The sequence below is a fragment of the Gorilla gorilla genome, chromosome 14, assembly GCF_029281585.2.
Source record: "Gorilla gorilla gorilla isolate KB3781 chromosome 14, NHGRI_mGorGor1-v2.1_pri, whole genome shotgun sequence".
NCBI classification, from domain to species: domain Eukaryota; kingdom Metazoa; phylum Chordata; class Mammalia; order Primates; family Hominidae; genus Gorilla; species Gorilla gorilla.
In genome coordinates this window covers 58273996-58296243 of record NC_073238.2, presented here as the reverse complement: position 1 = coordinate 58296243, position 22248 = coordinate 58273996, and the positions used below count along the sequence as shown (strand labels likewise).

At 40.5% G+C, this 22248-nt stretch overlaps 1 long non-coding RNA gene across 1 annotated transcript; it reads right to left on the bottom strand.

The window, feature by feature from the left end:
- Positions 1 to 453: 453 nt before the first annotated feature.
- On the bottom strand, positions 454 to 8725 carry LOC101137313 (uncharacterized). Its single transcript, XR_176093.5, has 3 exons — positions 8393 to 8725; positions 4166 to 4237; positions 454 to 2604 (listed from the first exon to the last, which is right to left on the bottom strand). It is a non-coding gene; the product is annotated as an uncharacterized lncRNA (long non-coding RNA).
- Between the last annotated feature and the right edge of the window lie 13523 nt (positions 8726 to 22248).

The following is a 22248-nucleotide window of genomic DNA, read 5'->3' as shown; positions in this document are numbered from 1 at the left end:
GGACTCCTGGGCAGAGGACTCTCAGCAGCTATGCTGTGGGCAGCGGGTGAGAGGAATGTCCTGGGGGGCCAGAGCACAGTGACCGGAGATGGGAGTATCTCATTTCAAGCCAAGTGTGGCTGCTGAGATGTGAAGAAAGTCCAACTGATGCAATCCTGGGAACGCAGAGTTAGAGCTGCAAATTAAATAGACTCCAGGAGTAAACTGGGAGAGAAGAGCCTCTGTAACATGGTGATCTTCTCAGTATACCAGCATGCATAAATTTAGGGCCACTGAGCCCAGCCTGAAAATTCTGCAAATAGTTGAACCACAGTAAATGGAAAGATTTTCATTATGAATTATGGGAAAGTGTTCCTTGGGGAAATCCAAGCTCGGTACTTGAGCCAAGACTCCACTCTAGCTGAATTTGGTCATGTATGCTTATATAATAATGAAATTGATACACTCTTTCACTATTTGATGGTCACAGCCAAATTATTTTTTAATGGTCGTGCTTAATATTTATTTACAAGCAGTCCTCCAGAAGGCATGGATTTCACTGAGGAGCTGACCGTGGTGAGGAGCTGTACTCCCACCATGATCGCATGACTCTGGCTGCTAGGGCTGCTTTGAGTTCCTTTTCTAAAGGCTGTTAGTGCTGGCCAGTGAGAAATTATAAATGGTTATTCTCAGACACAGCTTGGATTGATCCAAGACCTAGTTAACAAAGATGCTCTACATTAGGACAGAAAAGGTAACTGTGGAAACTTTTCTTTAGTTCTGCAAAACTTTTTCCAAACTATTATCTCTTCACATAGACTTTCCTAGACCCAAACCCTCAAGGCTTTTAATAAGTAATGATTTTCTAGTCTGGATTCAAACCAAGACCTAAAGCCTCGAGTGCCTGCCAGGCCCAACCACATGGTGCTGCTCAGCGTCAAACCTGCATGAGTCTCCTCCCTTCCTTCTCTTAAAACCAATGAAGCTGGCCCAAAACCTTATTTCTGAAATTTTTGTGTTTCATTTTTCCCAGAGGAATAAGTTACATTCTGATCCCATAATAATCGAATCACAAAAGAAACCATTGAGGGCATTTGCTTTGCTGAACTGATGAGATGAATGATTAGTTGTCTGGAATTCAGCTTCCTGGAAAGGCAAATGGAGGTATAGGAAGGCCAAAAATTAAAATTAAAAACCAGAGGAAAGAGAAGAGAAGAAAAGGAAAGTAAAAGAGAAAAAGAAAGAAACGAAGGAGAAAAAACTACAAAGTGGAAGAGGGAGAAAGTGGAAAGAATATTCCTTTGGGTTGTATATTTGTCTTCTAGGGTCACCATGACAAAATACCACAGACTGGGGGATTTAAACAACACCAGTTCATTTTTTTCACAGTTCTGGAGACTGGACCTCCAAGATCAAGGTGCAGGCAAGACTGGTTTCTTCTGAGGTTTCCCTCCTTGGCTTACAGATGTCCGTCATTTTACTGTGTCCACACATGGCCTTTTCTCTGCGTGTGTACCCTCTGGTGCCTCTTCCTCTTCATATAAAGATGCCAGTCATATTGGATTAGGGTCCAGGGAACAGGAGCAAAGGACCTGATGTGAGAGTTCAGCACTTGGTTCCAGCCTTGATTTCTCCCTTGACCAGCCAATTCCCAACACCTAATCCAATATGACTCCTTCCAGCTGAGTGACTTCTTCAGGGACCCTATCCCCAAATACAGTCACATTCGGTACTTGGAGTTAGGACTTCAACATATGAATTTGAGGAACACAATTCAGTCCGTAATAGGTTTTTTGGTGCCTACAGCTCGCCTTTAACAGGTTGTTTGGTGACCACAGCCATGCCTTCCCTGGTTTAAACTCTTTACCTCATTTCTTCTTGTTTACTATGGGCTGAAATGCTATAACGAATGACTTCTCAGAGCTTAGGCTAGGCCCTGCAATTAGTTCATCCTTTTTCTTAGGAGAAATTATGTCCAGAATAATAGTGAATTAACATGCCAAATGCACATATGTGCATTCACTATACTCACAACTACACCCAGTTTTTTATCTTTGAGAAAAATAAGGTTTAGAGAGATTAAGAAACTTTTTTAACACCCTGAAGCTAGTAGATTCAGCACTCAAACCTAGGTCTCCAACTCAAAACTCCATGCCTTTAAGCACCAAGTCACACTGTCATGCCTAGAATTGAGGAGAAAGATCAGAATGTTCTTTCTTGGCATAATTTAGCAGCAGCAAGCAGGTTTTATCCCCTGGATAGTGTGGTGAGGTGGTTTGCTTGAAGAAGCAACCATAGTTTGTCTTTTCAAATTTCCTTAGATGCAGGGAGATTTCCACCCCCACTCCCTAAGCAAGAAAGGACAGAAGAAATACCCCTGCTTCTCTCTACCTCAGCCACTTATGCCTCCAGGGAACAGGAGCAAAGGACCTCATGTGAGAGCTCAGCGCACTTGGCTCCAGTCTTGATTTCGCCCTCAGCCAGCCAATCCCCCTTGCGCTCATCTTCTCCTCACTGGTGTAGTAAACCTTCTAGAGCAGTCTCTTTCCCAAGAGAGGGAGAGGCCCCACAGGGGTCCTGCTGAGCCAGGAACCATGAGGACAAGGATTTCCAATTCCCTGTGAACTACAGCAAGCAAATTAGTCACACATCGAAAGCCACATTTTCCAGTCATTTTTATTAGTGAGAAAATGAGTGCTTTGATCTGCATCTCTCTGTTTTATTTCTCAATTGAGTTCAAATTCAGAGGGACGTAGGGGGTTTTTAATTGGCTTCTCATACAAAGAATGAGAGTGAATTTTGGAAGCATACGGATCTAGATTTGAATCCTAGTTCTTCACTTACTAGCTATATGACTTTGGTTCAGTTACTCAAATTCTCTGAGCTTCAGTTCCCTCAACTGCAAAGCAATAGTCATAATACCCACTTCACAGGACTCTTGTAACAGTTAAATGATGTAAAGTATATAAATCTCTGCACCTAAGAAGTATTTAACAATTGTTAGTTTATTTCCTTCTTTTCTCTTCCTCTTAGTCACAATTCAACTTTCATGAGTTATTTTTATTAAAGAAATATATTTCCTAGTCTGTAATCCTTTATTACAAATATTTAAGTTGATTTTTTTTTTTTTTGTATTTTTAGTAGAGACGGGGTTTCACTGTGTTAGCCAGGATGGTCTCGATCTCCTGACCTCGTGATCCGCCGCCTCGGCCTCCCAAAGTGCTGGGATTACAGGCGTGAGCCACCGCGCCCGGCCTTAAGTTGATTTTAAAATATCTCATGGATATTGGCAATAAAACTAAACTTGTATAAATAAGTCGTACTGAGTTGCTATCTTCTGTAGATTTGGTCTTCATAGCTTGAATCTTTGAGAATATTTATCCTATTGGAAGCAATACATCTGATGTGATTATTTCAGCAGCATACAAACTTTTTAATTGTATGATTTGGTTGTAGTAATTAGGCCCTTTAAAGGAACTACAAAATAGAAATTTGAACATGTAAACAATGTTAAACTTTTTAGAATCTGAAGTTATTATTTTGCCTTCAATGTACGATACTATTTAGAGAAGGTAAGAAAGGGATAAAATATTTTTAGATTTGAAACAACAATCTTTCAGATTTCATTATTCAATTATTTTACATTTGTTCTGATGAGAGAACTAAAAGCTCAGCCTTCAGAGGCCACACAATGTTGCTTGCCCAATGGGTCCATGATTAAATGTCTTCTCACATAGAGAGCAAAAACAAACAAACAAACAGCTGACAGATGAAAGCTGAACATTTCTCACTGATGTGCAGCATGACTCTTCATTTGGAAGTGAAAATGACAAACAGGTGTGTGACATTGCCTTCAATAAGTAGTCAATCCCCATGAGCAGATCATGGCAGCTCTGCCTTTAGGCTCTGTGCTTAAGCAATTTTCTGGTCCAAGACAGAAGATGTGCCTTAACAGGGCCCTTTGAACACAGGGTTTACAAAGATTCTACCTCAGGATGTAACAAGCTGTCATGGAGGCAAAGACTAAGTTAGACAGATCCATGGAGATTTTGGCTTAATTCCTGGCTCAAAGCTTGAGCTCAGCAATGCTAATGATGACAGGGGACAATCATAGTCCCAGGTGATGCTGAGCATCATCCAGGGCATCTTGGTCCCTTCTCTTGGGTATAGGCAATGATGATATTACCTTTCTCCAACATGGACTTGCTCAGTGCTGAACGCTGCCTTTCCTTCACCTTTAGATTTCTTTCTGCATTGGCTCCAGATCAAGGAAAAGAGAAATAACAGAAAATAACTCTAAGTTAGTTTTCTTGAATTCTTGGGGATTGTTTGCCCTGAACCAATGAGGAAGAAGGGTCTGCTAGTGGGGAGAGGGGCACACCAGCTGGTTTCTTCTGTGCCTTCAGCCCATCCTCAACTACCCCCTCAGAAGTCCATCTTTGTTTCCTAAACTCACAATTCTTTAAGAAGGGTCACAAAAGTGTGGCCCTTCCCCCTCTCCTGTTGGCTTAGAGGTCAGGAAAGGTAAAATAGAACAGAAACAGGGAGTGGGCATGAAGTCCCAAATTCCACCCCACTGTAGTCATACTCTTAGCTTTAAAGGATGTTGACTTAATATTTACCCTTCCTCCTTATAATGACATAAGGGGTTATAACTGCCATAACTTTGGACCGCCACCAGGGTTAGGGATTTGAAACAAAGTAAAGATGCCATTTCTGTTTTTTTTTAAAGCAGCAAGTTGTGGCTATCTTCCGTATGTAGTTTTTGAAGTGTGATTGAAGTTATTCCATTGTAAAGAAACTTCATCAATTTTTCTATAGTAATTAGTGGAAAATAATATGAGATTGTATGAAGGTTATACACTATCTATTTAGTAACTGCCTTTGACATTGCTAATTGAACCAACTTATTGGAGCAGTAAAACGCTATTGAATGTTGCTTGCCTGGAACATGCTTAGATTGCCAGCGTTAGACAGAAAGAACTACAAGATATAAGTAGGTGTGAGGCTGTTGAGGTCATGCTTCTTTTAGAATTAAGTTTATCTGAGATTTCAATAGTACAAAAACACTTCAATAGTATATCCAATATTTCAACTGTATAACAGAACACATACGCCCTGTGACAGGGCATGTCACTGTGACAAAATTAGTATACCATAGCAGCAACCTTGGAATTTGCATTTTTTAGGTTTCACAAGAAAAGGACTTGACCTCTATGACTCTGTGGTGGGGATGAAGGAGAAAACTGAGGAAGCCCCTACTGATTTTTCCCTGATAAAGGAGAGATTGTCCTTCCTGGGAAAGGACATCATGGTTAGCCTCATATTAGAGAAAAAAATTAGAATCTGTGGCAAATCTAATAATGATATGTCCTCAAATCGCATTTCATCCAAAAGTCAAGGCAATTGATGAAACACCATCAGATCGTGACACCCTGGTCTTTGGCTAACATTCACACAACTCCCACTGGAATAGTGGAAACAACTAGAATTTAATGACCACCCCACCTGTTCCAGCAATCATTGACACTCGTGATTATGATATTATTTGGTTGTTTATTTTGCCCTTCCCTGTTACCCACAGAAAGGTAGCCCTTCACTAAGAAAACTCTATTAGGTGCCGAGAGGCTTATCTGAGGGAGATTTCAATATTATGGGATAAAATGAATGGTTGCACAATCCCATGTCCTAGAAATTCAAATATTCCAAGTCTTACATAGTTATCAGGTATTATGAAAATTCTCCTGGTTTGCTTTGTAAAAGTAACCAGAGTCTTTCCAAGGAGCTGACTTGTGTGGTTGTTGGAGGGTCTAAAATGTCATTAACTTGGGATACTCCTGGGTGTTTCCTTTCAGAAATATTATCTGACCCCACCCATATACTTCCTACTCTAGTCCCTATTGGAGATACTGACTGTGTGCCATCTCACAAAGGTAGGAACGCCATTAGGCCATCACTATTAGGCATTTTGGTTTACAGGACTCTATTCTCCTTTCCTCAAAACTCCTTTCCTCAAAACTTTAACAAGATGGAACTTCCTTGCTGAGCGAATCTGTTGTGTTGGTTGTAGCATTTTATCTTATGCCTTATTACTCACTGTCAGAGCTCAGTGATGAAATGATAGAAAACTTGAGTCATTTTAGTGATGGGGACAGACTATCAGCTATAAAAGTACTGACGCACGTGTCTTAGAGAAATTGAAACAGGCTTATTGCTTTTTTTTTCTGTTCCCCTCTGTAAAATGTCTTAGTTTGGCATAAGTGAAACATTATAGACCAGCATTTCTTAAACGTTAGCACGCTGCATGCATCAAAATCACCTGGAGAATTTATTCAAACACATACTTCGTGCTCCAGCCACAGTTTGTGACTCAGTAGGTCTGGGCTGGGACACACGGATTTGCATTCCTAAACTTCCAGGTAAAGCTAATGCTTCTGGTCCAGGGACCTCACCTTGGGAGCCCCAGTTGGTCACCTTATGTGAGACCAAAACTATTTCTAGTTTAAGTAGAAATTTTGTAGTTCTTGGTATTTCTGAAAACCACTTTCAAGAATGCTATGACTTTATATTTAGATGGCCAATGGGACTTTAAAACAACTAGATTTAAGATCCCCCATGTATCCAGTACCTATATTTCTAAAAATAGGAATGGTCTCATGGTATGCTGTAATGACAGTAATGAGCATTAACTGAGGCTCCAAAGCTCTGTATGTCACTGTGCTAGCACTTAGCATACATCATATGTAATTCCTACAACAGTATAGCTTCTTAGAAATTATAGTTAATATGAATGGGAAAACTAAGCTCTCAGAGGTTACAGGTGACACAGTGGTTACTCTGCAACTGAGATTTGAGCCCACACATCTCTCTGCTCCCAAACTTACATTAATTATTTCTTGATGAACTGAGTGGGTATTTGTTATTCCTAGGGTTTGAGAATTGCCATCACTTAACAGGTATGGATATCCAAGACCAATCTTATGGAGGCTGATTATTTGTTAAATAATTTATGAAAGTGCACTAACTCTGAAATTATAATGTACCCCACTGTGCATACACAGGTATCAGCTACAAGTACAGAGGTCTGCAGACAGGCTTTCCTTAATTAGGAGAAACTGAAGGAAGCAGGAACACAGTTGATTATGCTCTTTAAAATAAAAAAATATCAAAAAGCAATTTCATTTTCATATTAAATTTTTCACATATATAAGGTACAACACAATATGGAATGAAAGTTGAAGAAATGTGCCTAACTAGAATGTGATCATTCACATTTCAACCATTACCAGCCAGTGCTACTGCAAGAAGACCAAGTCTGCTTTCTTTCCCCTCCTTGAGCACTTTTAAGTTATCCCCTGTGCTTTTTGATTACAGACAAGTCCCAGATCTTTATCCTGTTTATGGCACCTCCAGGAGCCCAGCATGAAATTTCCTCCACTGCTTCTTCTCCTGTCCCTCTTTCCAGAAGGCTTCTGAAGGTTTCATTTTGTTGCCCGTTCAGTCTCAAGTAGTCCCCATCACTGACTCAAGTTTTCTATCATTTCATCACTGAGCTCTGATAGTGAGTAATGAGGCATAAGACAACATACTACAACCAACACAACAGTTTAGCTCAGGAAAGAAGTTGCATCTTGTCAAAGTTTTGAGGGAAGGAGAATAGAGTCCTGTAAACTAAAATCCCAGTGATGGCCTAATAGTGTTTCTACCTTTGTGAGATGTCACACAGCCAGTATCCTTGACAGCTCATCCTCTTCTGAAGGAGAGCTGTTTACCCATCTCTTGGGAAGGTTCAAACTTTTTTTTTTTTTTTTTTCCTATTCTGCAATCTGTCCTTTTCAAGGTCAGACACAGAGGGAGAAGAATGAGACCTGGTCAAAAACATCTCTTTCCTCCTGACTTCTCACCCTTGATCATTTTCTTCCAGTTAAGAAAGTTACCTTTCTGGCTCACTGAACACATTCAATAGCTTCCCCACTTCCTCCTTGAACAACAATTACGGCAAGCATAGAACTAGTTCACTTCATGCCAATTTTCTGCCTCAAAAAGGGCACTCTTCTTATTTTTGATACTTTGAAAATATTTGGGTCTGTGGGAAATGTCTTGGAGGACTTGCTTTTATTATTTCCTTGCACACGGCATTCTCAGTGCCTAGCCTCCTCTCACATTTAGGTGACCATTAGGGTCCATGCACAGTCTGTAACAACAACACTTCATAGCTGCCTTTTCTCTTTCCTGACTTCCATTAAGCAGAGTTATTTAAATTGTTTAGTTTTGTTTCTAACCATAAGAAAATACAGTCATGAAGGCAAAAGTGCTCATGATTCTTGGCTGTGCTCCCCTCCAGTCAGTGGCAGAGAACATCCATAGTCCCCCAACTCCCACTCAGGCTCCCAGCTGAGGTGAGCAAACATACCTGATCATGGCAGAAAATCCAAAACAGGGACAAAAAAGCATTCCTGACCCAGGAGCAGAGTCTTCATGGGGTCACTGATCACTCACATCACCCCTCCAGCCTGTACCCTGCTGGGCTCTGGGTCTGAATCTTCACAACTTTATGTCTTGGCTCTCAACACTGTGTCTCAGGGCTTGGCCTGGTCAATCTTTGCCTATAGTTAAAGTCATAAACTGGTTACCACATAACCTTCCTTTTACCCCAAATGTTGCATAAGATGAAGATGAAACTATGCATGTGGTCATAACCTGGCACCCACAAGTGAGGTTCATGTCAGTGAAACTTTTGAAGAATGAGAAAGTGGTTGCGTAGGGCAGTGGGTAGCAGGTAAGGCAGTAGCACCAATGACTTCCGTAAACAAATAGCAAATTCCATCCTTCCAGGCTTGGCAAATAGCAATCTCATTCTTTTTTCCTTAGGTAAACATTTAAAAGTAAAATATCTGGAACCAGACACTGGACAAAGAGACATTTGTTTTCTTTTTCTTTTTAAAAATAATCAAATAAGAAAAATTATTAACAGAAAAGAGATTGAGCATAAATGCCCAATATCATAAAAAAGATTTGTACTTAATACACACCTAAAACAAAGTTAAAGTGTCCTAAAAACATTTAGCATTTCAAACTAAGATATTTGCAGGAAGTGTAAGAAACTAACAAACAGTTTTTTTTTTTTAATCCTCTAATGCAAAATTCCTTTTGTTGTTTGCTCATAAGATCAAATTGCCCCTTTTTGGCACAGACGGGATGATATTTTAAACTGAACTGAATCAAATAAAAGATGCTGGTGGTTTCTTCCTCTTTAGGGTGTAGACCAGCCAAGGCCCTGCCAGGCCTTGGGTCTTCCCAGTGTCACCTAGGGTCATTTCCTGACCACGGAGCAGGCACTATGAAGGGACACAGTATTACTTTGATATCTTTGTTTCAGAGCTTCCAGGGCACAAGCTTTCATTTGAGTTTCTGGTTGGAAAGTTCCCAGAAATATGATCTTTTAGCCAATATAACCCACCTCAATGTTGTCCCAAAGGATTCTAAAATAGATGCTAGCCAATCAGGTTTGTAACTAGTACAAGTTTCCCACCAACCCTTCTTCTTGAACCGTAGCTCTTTCTGGAAAGCAAGCAATTACTACTGAGAAATTATTTGTTTCAAACCCATGAGCAGAGTGCAGAAACAGTATTTTAAATAGGATGCCAGTCTTGTGATGTTTGTTCAATCATTAACATACTACGTTTTCTGGATTGAATAGCTGAAGGTTACCTAGAAAGACGGGGAAAAGGATTTTGAACCAGAAACACAGATTAGAGAATTTGACTGATTGTTTAATTTTTCAGATGACATTCAGAAAGTTTAGGATTATTAAATCTGTCCTGAGCTAAAGTTTTTCTTTCAGTATCTGGGAGGAAACGTTTTGCTAAGCAAATTAAGAGTATAATAAAATTATATAGTCCATTTTAACCTACTAAAAAGAATAAGGTAAAACTATCTTCTTTTTATGTTTTATTTCTATAGATCATTGCTTTGTTTTATAGTGAAAACAATTTTATTTCACATAGTGATTCGTGTAACTTTTTTATATGATAGCAAGAGAATGAAAGAGTATGTTTAGAGAGACTCGAAATTGAGTGGCAGAAGATTTTGTTTCAACATCTCACTTCTTGATCTAGCTCCATATTTTAAAATTAATTTTTGTTATATTCAGTCAGTATTGATATAATTATATTATGATTGTACATAATTTGATGAAAAATAGCATCAAATCTAATAGGACTAGGAATGACTACATTACAGCATATTATGTCTTTGAATCAGCAGTACTATATCAAACTACTTTTTCTTTACATTAATTACTGTCTTCTTTTCACAGTCCAGCTGAAATAATTTCCTTTTTGGGAAGCCAAAAGGCAAAGCAGAATTGTTTCTCAGTTTAAGCAGCAGGACATTTCATATTCAGGGTGTAAGATGTGAGGCAAAAACCAGGTGAGATGGGCCAGAAATGTGGCAGCAGGTAAGAGCCAAGCAGCTCAGCAACCAGACAGCAAGAACCTCCTGTGTCTGGAAGAGGTCACTCCAGCTGGTACCCACTACTGAGACAAGGGTAAGGTTTTTCTTGAGTCTGACTCAGCCAAGAAGACCCAAGGAACAAATATTGGTGAAGCACAAGATACTCATATGATTTATTGCCCAAATGGGCACACCTTTGATTCTGAAAGAAGATGCCATTAGTATTGATGCTAAGACAAAAGGTATACACCAAGCCTACTCCAGGCAATGTAGGACTTCCAGTCACCCAGGTAGGATCCAGACAGAGCTGTACAGTTTCCACATCAGAAAAACTTCGAGCAGAGAAAATCATTTACCAACATTTTCATTTACAGGTCAGGTGGTTAAGGTGTGGGCTGTGAAGGGGACTTTCTCAAAGGCCGAAGGCAAGTTACTGGCAGAATTGGGACTAGAACTAGAATTTTCTGCTCCCAGCTCAGTGTTTTTCTATTGTACCACATATTTGCATAGTGTTTTATTCTTTTCAAAGCATGATCACAACCTCACGTAGCCCCAAGATTCTGTAGGCCACAGCATTCAGGAATATAAACTAAGGTCGTAACAATAACAAACAGTATTTTCCTGGTTCCTTCTCTACTTGTGATTTCAAAAATTCCAGTTTTACTTTAAATTCCCATTAAACAATTCCTAGGAGTCTCCTGGAGTCAGCTCATGTTTGTTCATGAATAAAATCCTCCCTCCACTATGTGGAATCCATCCTTCCCCTCCATACCCTCACACTAGGGCAGCATAAACACCATGTGCTGGTCTGGAGTCAGAGCTGGGCTCGAGTCCCTTACCAGTATTATGACCTTGAACATAACATTTAAGGCCTAACATTCCTCTAGGCCTATATTTCTGTAAAATTGGCCCTTTACAGAATTACTTTATCGACCTGTAACTATTAAAGGAAATAACGTACAGTTGATTCTCATTGTTTGTGGCAGTTCTATTCCATAAAGTCACTCCAAGTACTGAATTAGCAAATACTGAACCAATGCTCCTCACAGAAATACAGAGTTAGGTTCTTGTGAGTTACTGGTCACAATACTTTTGTCAACCAATCAATACATTCCCTTGTTTTATGTGTGTTTCTGTTTAAAGGCACTTTATTCAATATATTTGACTGATTATTTAACATTAAACTCCCAACCAACAGAACTATAACTCATGCCTAGTGGAGATTTATCTAACCATGTATTCTCTGTAAGGCAGACCACAGCCTCCTTGCACATAGGAACTCCAGACAGCACTTCAGCACTAGCTTGGAGGCTATTTGAAACAGTGAAATATCTACAAAAGTGCAAAAAAATGTGGCACTGAATAGACCACCACAAGGATCCCAGTTTATAGTATGAGAGCTGAAACTAAAAGGCAAAGCGTCATGAGGAAGGTGCATGCTCACTAGGGGACTTAAATTATCCTCTGCTCTGTACTTGTCCATGAATGACCGTGAAAGCATTGCAAGTATTGATTTTGGGGTCATAAATAAATTTTAGCAAGTAGATGAATGCAGAATTTGTGAATAGTAAGGAGCTACCGTATATAAAGAGCTTAGCACAGTTCATGGTCATGAAACTGCCTAATCGATGTTCACCGTTGTTGCTCTTGTGTGGTTATTGTTACTTAAGAAAAGCCCCCTGCCAAGTCCTAAGACACAGGAAAGTCACCTCTCACCAAAGGAGATACTGTGTTCTCCAGGACAAACAGTAGGCGGGTCTAGCTCATCGATGAAGCCTCGCATCCCACATAAGAAAAGTGTTGTAAATTTTTCCTAAGAGGTTCCACATTTCACCAGTTAATGGGCTCCTAGTGAGCCCATTCCAGGTTCTCTAGAGTTAAACACTACCAAAGCCTTAGGCGAACAGCATGTGGGTCTGAATTAAACATCCCTTTCCCCTCCTGGGCCCCAGCTCTCTGCATCTCACCCTCACCAGGTGTTTATGTTATGTGTGCAAGTGCATGCTACAACAGAATGAACTAATGACCCATCATCAAACAAATTCCACACTCGAACACTTCCCAGTGTCTCATACAAAAGGTGCATTCAGATTTTCATTTCCCTCTTCTTAGTTTTTGTTTCTCGAGTTTCTCCTTTAGCTCTCTGTGTGCCCTTGCATGTTCTCTCCTATTCTTGGAGCATGTTCTTGAAGTGGGTTTATTCCTCCTTTGACTGCCCTCAAGGTTTTCTCTTTCTCTCTCCTCCTTGAGCCTTTGATTTCTGGCTTAGTCACTATCTCAAGTTCCAATTTGTCCCTCCTCCAGCAGATCCCCTTTCTGCAGATCTTTCTATAATTGCGCTTGTTGTTTTCCTCTGGCCGTCTTAACTTCCAAGAATGGCCCCTCCTCGGCTTGCCCTTTCCTCCCTTGTGGCCCTGGGATGGGGCTGTTTTCTCCGGGGCAGGCCCAGACTGTCGCCTTTCCTCAGCAGGGAGGTGTCTTCTCCCTGCTGTTTTCTTCCTGTGCTTTTTGTTTAGCCCTAGCTGCTCTCTCAGTTTCCCACTTCCCCTTCCTCTCTTATCTTCATCTAAATCCATCACCCTTGACTCATGTGATTTGTAGCTTTCAATTTTGCAAAAATTGCCTGTCTTAAAATAGGTTGTACTTGAACATGCTGTGTACCTCCCTTACAGAACAGCGCATTGTTACATGAATCTGGTTACACTGCAAGTCACATCCTGACCTCTAAATTGCAACTCCTCACAGGCCAGCCTGTTGTGATTGCCTACCAGTGATGTGCCTTATGTCTTCCAATACCAGACTCAGAAAGACCTGATGCAGTTACTTACAGTTCCAGAATTTTAAATATTATGCCCAAACATTAATTTGCTCTGTGATTTAGGCACTATGATCTTTGCTGCTTTCACTTCCCCTACCCTGCCCCACTTATCCACTCCACTCTCCAATTACTCTCCTGCAACTGCTCTCCTTAGCATTGCCAAGCACTTCCTAAAACATCCATCCAATGACCTTGCCTCGGTACCATTCTCCTTTCCTTCTCAGCAGCATTCAACACTGTTCATTCTTCCTTCAACAAATAGTCATCGAGTGTTTCTCTGTATCAAGCACTGTTCTAGGCACTTAGGATAGGTTAATAAAACAAAGATCTCTGCCTTCATAAAGGTTATATTTTATTGGTGTAGGGAGGCAGACACTATATAGCATACATAATATGTAAATTATTAGTAGTGGTTATGAATTAACTACATAGACAAATTAGTAAGTAAATGATCTAGTATTAATAAACAAAAGCTAGAGAAAAAAGGAAAATAGGGCAGGGTAGGGAGTCACAGAGGTGCAGGTAGGAGGAAGTCTTGGTGTTGCAAGGGCGGTTGGGTACATTTCACTGAGAAGGTGACAACAGAGACTTGCAGGAGGAGAGAGAGAGAGAGCCATGTGGACCTCAGAGAGAGGGTGCTCCAGGTAGAGGCTATAGCCAGTGCTAAGGCCCTAACTTAGGACATGTCTGTGTGTTCAGGGAGCAGCAAGGAGGCCAGGGCACTACAGAGGAAAAAGTTGAGGGAAAGCTCATAGGAAGGCGTCAGAGAGCTACAGAACCCAGGCCATCTAAGTAAGGCCTTGTAGGCCACTGTTGATACACTCTCCCTTGGCCTCCATACAAATGCTCTGTGCTGGTTCTCTCCTTAGTTTATTTCCTCGTTTCCATCTCCAGGGATTCCTGTCCTTGGCCAATCCCCACACAGTTGCGTTTTCCAGGTGTCTTTTTCGCATCCTTCTCTGCTCCCTCACCATCTCTCACTTTTTGATCATATCTACTTCCTTGGCTTCTACTACAACTAATTCCTAGAACTTTTTCCAAGTCACTCCTGCCTCCAAGGTACTGTTTCTAACTCGGTATCTCTCCAACATCTCACACTCAGCATGTGACATCAGCTTTCTCTCAAGCCAGTCATTCCTGGGGTCCTTTCTATTTCCATTAATGGCAACTCTATTTCCTTGGCCACTTGGGTTTCAAATCTTGTAGTTGCCATTTTCCTCGTTATCTAATCAGTGTTGAAGGGCTCTTAAATGAATCTGCAAGACAGGAAACTTCACGTGGGGATTATATATCCAATAGCATTAAGTAGAGTTCACCAGGTCACTTTTAGACCTTTATGATATTGTTGTATTTGCTTACCTGAGTTCTGTATTACCAATAATATTTTCATAATGAGTCTAACAAATCAGAAACTAACTTTGCTTTATGCTCGAATCATTCAAAAGTTTATAATAAAGGGCAATTCCAAGGTAGGACCTGGGTTGTAAGCTTTTCTTTTGGTGCCAGAAACTTCAGATCCTGCCGTTTGCTGGGCCTTCCCTTACCCTTGTTCATCATTTGGATTGCCGCGCTGCAGCTCCTGCCTGGCACTTTGATTCAGCATTTTATCCCAGATCCATTCAGGAAGGAATTCGAGGAACGAGCAAAATCCCTGGAAATAATTTATCGAAAGTAACCCATCCACCCTCCAACCTAATGAAAGATTTCATAGCTTACAAGTCCGAGTAACTCACAACCAGCTTCCACTGCCAAAGTCCAGTTTTCAATAGGAAGCCCATCCTTCATCCCATCCCTTCTTGCACCACAGGGGCACTTTATTTACTCTTTCTCCAGACTGTTATTTCCTGTGGCACTTCTTTTGCAATAACAAGATGCCAGGTTAATCTCCTTCCCTGCATATCTCTCTCGTTCTCTCCCTCCCTCGCTCCTATCTCTCTCCTGAGAAGCCACTGAATGGCCTACATTTAGGCAAACCAAGAAAGACACAGTTAGACACAGCTTCTCCCTCTTAACAAGCATTATTTCTCCCTCTTAGGGGCACTGCCCTTCCTGAAGCACGTAAATTCTCCCTTCCTGTTTGCAAAACTGTCCACTCTTCTTCCTTTGGGAAAAGGTAGGCAGGCTCCAAGGAGGGGCTATGCTCACTGCATGTGGCACGAGCTCTGTGTTCTGTTGGCCAAGATTCAAAACCAGCACTGGAACAAGACAGTATCAACCACGGGGTCCCTGTGCAGGGTCCCTGTCCATCCCAACAAACGGACGACTCACTTCCAGAGACTGGGCACTCAGCAGCCACGCCCAAGGCCCCAACAGCGTCCTAACATCAGGGCTAAGGCACTGGAGGGTTTGATGGTTCTGAGGCACTCGTGGAGAGAAGAAAGGAGTGGAAGATAGAGGAGAGAAGAAAGCAGGGCTTGGACAGATAAGGCCAGAGGGGATTTCCCCCTTCCCAAGTTGCTCCCAGCCACCAAAGAGTTTCCGGGCCTCACAAAGGCTTTTCCCAGCTCACCAGCCTGTCTGACCACAGCCTAACAGTGAGATCCAGAACAGATACATCCTTAAAGCACTTAGGCTTACTGCAAAAGGCCAGCATAGTTGTGGAAAGAGTCCAGTTTATTTGGGCTAGGGTCTATGGGCTGCGATTTTCTCACACTTGATTTTAGCCTACAGGCTGAGAATTGACTAGGTTGTGATTTCTTAACTGAATTTTGTTGGGAGCTCTGACTCTGAATTTGAGTGCCACTGGCTGCTGCATCTACTTTGTATCAACTCCAGGTGCTCCTCCCACATCTAAGTCTGAGGTTTAAGAAGTACAGTAAAGCTGCTATGAATTCCCAGCTATGGGAATTTTCCTCAAAGCTTCATTGTCTAAACTCTGAACCTCATCATAACCTCAGTTCTGCCTAGCTCCATAACTAGTAGGTTTCACAATTTGATGTCCTCTTGCTGTGCTGTCCCACTTGGAACTGGTAAGTGAGTTCTGGACAGGTATTATTGGCCCGTGATCCCTGTAGAAACCAGACTTGCAGAATCGTTTTCAGGCTCCGTTCTTACTGTCACGCGAAGGGCTTTGACTTCTAATAGCCAGGAAGGGAGCCTAGGCAGACAGGATATTCCCTGAGTATAACGGGATCTGGCAACGGGCTGTAGGGTGGGAAAATGTACAAGGGGAGGAGACGCTTGTATGTAAATAGAGACTTATCTAGATTCCAGGGGTATGCATTTGATGGGGCAAAAACCTTGTGAATGCATAGTTGAAACATCTTTGGTTGGCCTGACATATTCTGTCACTGTTTGAAACTAGGAAAACCTCATTGACCAATCTGATTAGCAAATATTAATTTGCTAATCAGTGAAAATATATTTAACTCAAATGAGCGACAGATGTAATGTTCCATTATAGACCTTATTTAAATATTTATCTGGTCAATTTGGTCAACATTTTAATATTCATTATATATACGGGCATATTCTGGAAAGATACATTTGGTTTTCCAGTTCGCCATCTCTTTCAAGAGGTGTCCTGGGTTATGTAGCTTGTGTCATTTGCAATTAACTGGTTAGCCTTTTAATTGGTTCCATTGTGTGAAGGAGAATGATGGGAAGAACACAAAGGGAGAAGTTTCTGGAAATGGTGTTAAATTTTGACATAACTTCCTAAACCATCTCTCATTCTTTGCTGACCTGGACTGCAAGGTCAAGTGTACAGATGTGCTTAGGAAGCCGACAGTGCCAGGTGCCCCCAGGGCCTCGGAGGTAGAAGTTTGGGTGCACTCAACTCCCACAGAGCTGACTCTGAGCTCACTGCCCAGACGATTGCAATAAAACCCTCCTTTCACATGAAAGGAAAAAAGAAAAACATAAAACAACCCTGCTCTGTACCGTATTATCCCAGACAAGCATAGGAAATCAAGTCTGAGTCACCCATTTAAATCCAAAGTGCTATTTTTAGTTGGCAGTGTCAGCTGTTATTTGACATTCATCCTGATGTCTAGGCCTTTTGGCCAGAGTTCTAGTCATTTGCTGATCATTAATGGAGTGGATGAGACAAGACTTATTAACAAGGTTCAGTTTGAGGGTACAGATCGGTGGCATAACGATCTTACCTCTTTTCTGCAGAATGATCAAAGCTCAGCAGCTAAGAGCCTGTGAACAAACATTACTCCCATCCACATCTTCCCATCTCCACCCTTCCAGAAATATGCAGGGTTTTATCAAAGAGCTTTCTTGTTTGATGCTACTCTATAAATATAATTTGGGAAACGTACTATTTTGAAAACCAAGACATTTTTAAAAGGGGCTTTTTTCAAAAATGTAAAGCTGGACTTCACTACTGATGTGTTTATATTCACGGATCACTCAGGCTTTCTGTGGCTCAAGCTTTGTATGTATTCCCAGAAATTTGGCAAACCTTCTTAGGGGAAGCCTCTGGAAAATGTCTTTCGTCCTCAGGCCATTCAGCAAGATCCTAGAATCTGGGGATCAGAGACTACAACCTGGAAGGGACCAGGCTCAGAACCCTGTGGGGTACTAGGCAGGAGGTAGGTCCTTCAGCCCCTCTCCTTTAGGTTATGTTTACTGCTACCCCTTATGCATCCACCATGCCTTTTGTTTAATCTGGTAGATAAAGCGTTCCTCTTGTTGGTTGTCATGTTTCTAGATTCCAGCACAACACACCTGCTGACTGCCAGGAAGTGCTTTTCACCCCAGGCTGACCAGTCAAGGGAATAACCACAGTCTGGGAACCAGAGAAATTCAGCTGCATGTCTGAAGCAATTTAATTTATCTTAATACATTTTCACAAGTGGAAAATGTGGAGGCCAGCACTGTATAACTTAGTAAATTCAAAATATGGGCAAAAACAATCAAATCTGGTTTTTCCCTAAGTGTGTCAGATGATTTCTTCTGGCTTTCCATTTTACCATGTTATGTAAATGTGTTCAACCAAAGGCAAAGGCTTACATTCTCTCAGAGCTTCGTTATCATCAAACATTTGAGATACCGGGAAAACAATTTGGTAATATATGTCAAAAGCCATAAAAACATGACATTTTTGTGCAAGTGATTCCATTTCTTGACATTTTTTGAAATATATCCTCAGGAAATCATCATTGTACACAAAAATTTAGATGACTGAACAATCATCTTGAAACAGACCAAATGTCCAACGAGATAAGTAATGATTAATTCATGTCACAGAATACAATGCAGCCATTTAAAACCTGTATCTGTGAAGAATAGCTAATTGCATGGAGAATATTCCATATCACACACAAAAAAATGATGGAGAGAGAGAAAGAGAGAGGGGTTGAAGGGTTGATGTGGGGGAGTGGGGGGGAATGAGATTGGAAGCTGGGAGAAAAGAGAAGAATAGAACGTGAACAGCTGTACTTCTGATATATGGGACCACAGGGCAGGGGCAAGGTGTGGGCTATTCCTTGGAATGTCAAGATGAGCACATACACTCTCCAGAGGACTTGTCTACTGCTCTGTTGGTTGGTGTTGGTAAGCTATTCCTGAAAATTTTAGAGTACTAAGAAGCAAGGGTAAGTGAAATTATAAGCAAATGGAGACCACATGCTCTCTGCTCAGACCAGGAAGTCACTCCACTTACGGGGCATTCCTGACATGTTTGGTTAAACTCTTCTTTAATTAAAAATAAATACCAATGAAGAGTCCTTCATCTCCAAGCTTTCTTATAACCACAGCACTATGCATCTTCTTTCCTTCCCAGGTGCACTTCTTGAACTATCAAAGTCAATTTGCTTGTAATCTATTCACTTTTCAGCTCATTAAAACTGGGCTTTGACTTCCACTGCGTCTTTGAGATTGCATTGACAAAGATCCCCATGTGGCTTCCTGATTGACAATAGACTCTTTCATGTTGTCAACTACTTGGACTCACTTCCATTTTTAATAGCATTTAACCATTTCTTGTTGAAATTTTCTCTAACACTCTCCAAAGAGGTCATTCTCACCTGGTTCCCCTTCTCTTTCTCTCTTACCATTTCTTCTTTTTCTCCTTTGCTGGCACCTCCTACTAGGCCTGCCCATTTCCACTGACCTCCTAAAAAATATCTCCTTATCTTTCAAGACTTAGCTCAAAGTTTAATACCACTGTGTAGTCTTCATTCGCCCACTCAGGTTACCTACTGGCCTCCCCAGAGGCAGACTGATGTACGGGTTAACTAAACTTCAGCATCAGGGCCTTTTATTTTCAAAGACACTGGGTCTCACATGTTCCTGAGGTCCAAGAACTTTGTAAAATTTGCAGCTCTAATCTATTTTAATTGTGACAGGTTAAGTCTAGGGTTTCTTTCTACTCTGATCAGTCCCTAATTCCCTTTGTACAAGTCTCCTCAAGTTGGGTAGCTTGGAATGGCTGAGAGCATTTTGGGGATTCAGCTTAGGGAGAGTTGAGTTAGAGAATCACTTATTTGGCTTTAATAAGCTATATTTATGTGGTTTATAATCACTTCAATGTCTAGTGAAGTGACACTAGCTGTCTGGTGTAGCATTGGCTTCTAGAAATACCTCCTACTGCCCATGGGGCTGATTCACCCTGTGCTGTGACGCTCAGGGGCAGGCAAGGCCAGAGGCTACATCACAGTAAGAATGGTCTGATGTGCCCGGCACTTTGTGAAGGTACTTAGGTGGAACAAGGTTTTAAATCTATTGAACTTCTTTCCAATCTTTAAGTATACAAAACTGTAAGAGAATGATTTGGCTTTCAATCAGATCTAGTCAAAAAATCAATAAATAAAAAAACAAAATTTAATGAACCATGCAAGAGGAGAGACCGAATTATGTTTCTGGTCTCTCTATAGAAAATCATATTTAAAAGTCACTGTTACATGAAGACATTATCAAAGAGTACACAGCCAATATATATGAGGAAAAATCTAACAGAGGTTTGTTAGACAGTTTATTGAGAAAAATACCATGGAGGGTTTTTTCCCTTGGATTTTGTGATGTTTGTGGTATTTGTTAGATTTTTTTTTTAAATTTGAAATTTGTTGGCATTTCTTTTCTCACTTTAAATAAAATTCCCTTTTATACTTAAATTTATATTTGTAATTTCAAAATTTTTTTCTTAAAGAGAGTCCTGCAAATCACACTAACTTGAGGTTGCACAAAACTGAGTGCCCCTGGCCTCCCCTACAGACCCCATAGCAGCCTCAATTCTTCACCTTGTAGCTCCATTGCTTAGACCAGGCCCAAATGCCCACTGCATGCTCGAAAAATGTTTGCTGAAAAATATTTATCTAAATATTATGATATTTAGATTAATATTTTAAATATTAAATATTACAAATCTTTATCTAAAATATTATGATGTCACACTTAGAGTTCACCTGATCTTAATGAAATCAGAGAATAATAGCATTAGTACACCCTCCAAATCCAATCCCAATTCAGAGAAATTGCCTTCAGTTTATATGCTCCTCTGCTCATATAGTGCTTCTTCCTACGGGGTCTCATTTAATCTTTACCATATCCCCAGCTCCTAATAATTTAGAGACAGAATAAAGAAGAAAAGTAGGAACGCCTATCATAGGTGACTCATAGTATAGTGTGCAACAAAGTAAAAAAGAAATTAAAGAACAATGATGGAAAATATCTGCCAAACACCCCTTGAAACAGTGGGCTCCTGAAATTCCATTATCTGCAGAGACTGCCCAGCAGTTAGGAGAAGAGTCAGGGCCTAATGTCTCATCTTCAAACATCAACTCCTTTGCTTTATGACTTTGCTTTGCCTTAAGGCCTTGCTATTTCAGGTGACAAACTCCACCCAGAGGGCTAAATTATAGCTATCCAGCTAGTTGCTCAGTCTGCAGAGTACACACCCAAAGTCTAGCTTTTTCAAATTTCAATCTATCTCTTGCTGGTCTTCTGGGGAAACTCTTTGCATGGGATTCCAGATACACTTGCCTTAGGTTGAGTCTAATATTGATTCCTTTCTTAAGTCATTGAGTCTTAATTCTGGAGTCATGGCTACTTAATTTGCTCCTTCCTCTGGGTTTTATAATCAGAACCCTATGACCTCACTGCAACCTTGACCTCCACCCTTATTCAAGTTCTTTATTTCTTTGATGACTAGTCTTTCCCTAATATTTAGGTTTTCATAACCATGGAAATGCAGTCCTATTCTTTTATCCTTTGTAGGTATTCATCTGGCATCTTTATCATCAGATCCTTTACCTTGGCATCCCCTCTCTCTATAGTTATTACAAGCAAATTTTCCAAAAATAATTCACATTTTTCTGAAATATAACTCCTCTGGTTCAATCTGCTTATCCTCCATATTCTGATCCTGTCAGTCAACTTCTAAATAAATATAAAACTGATATCCCCAAATCTATGTGTACAGTCCACTTATCCACTATGCACCTGCTTTCTATGAGAAAGAGAGAGAGAGAGAGAGAGAGAGGGAGACAACACAGAAATGAACCCAGGATTTATGAATCAAGGAAAAGGCCTGGATAACCCAATTGAGAAGTCAATAAAAGTAAACACAATATAGTCAGTATAAATAAAAGAAGAGCCCATGGGAAAAACCAGCCATGAAGAAGGCAGAATTCTCATCCAACGTTCTAGAGAAAATAAAAAAGAAGATCTAGAAAACCAAGTTGTGAATGGTCTTCTAGAGAAAATTGAAAAATAAATCTAAAGCCTTGAAGCATAGGACAGATACTTGAAACAAGAAGCAAAATAAAGAAAATATACAAGTATATAGCAAGAGAAACATTATCTTCTTCTGTGAAGAAAGGCCAACTAAACTGAAGATACAACTTTTGGGCCTTTGGGGTCCATATGGGAAAACAGTGAAGAAGAAAATCCAATCACCAAGACAACAATGTGGGCAGATTACCTTCATAACTTGTAAAGAATAGCTTTGCAGTTCATTTTTTTAATGTGCTGCATTTTGAGATCTGATATTTAAAAGAATAATAATTAGATTAAAATAGAAATACATTAGCACAAGAAATGTAAAA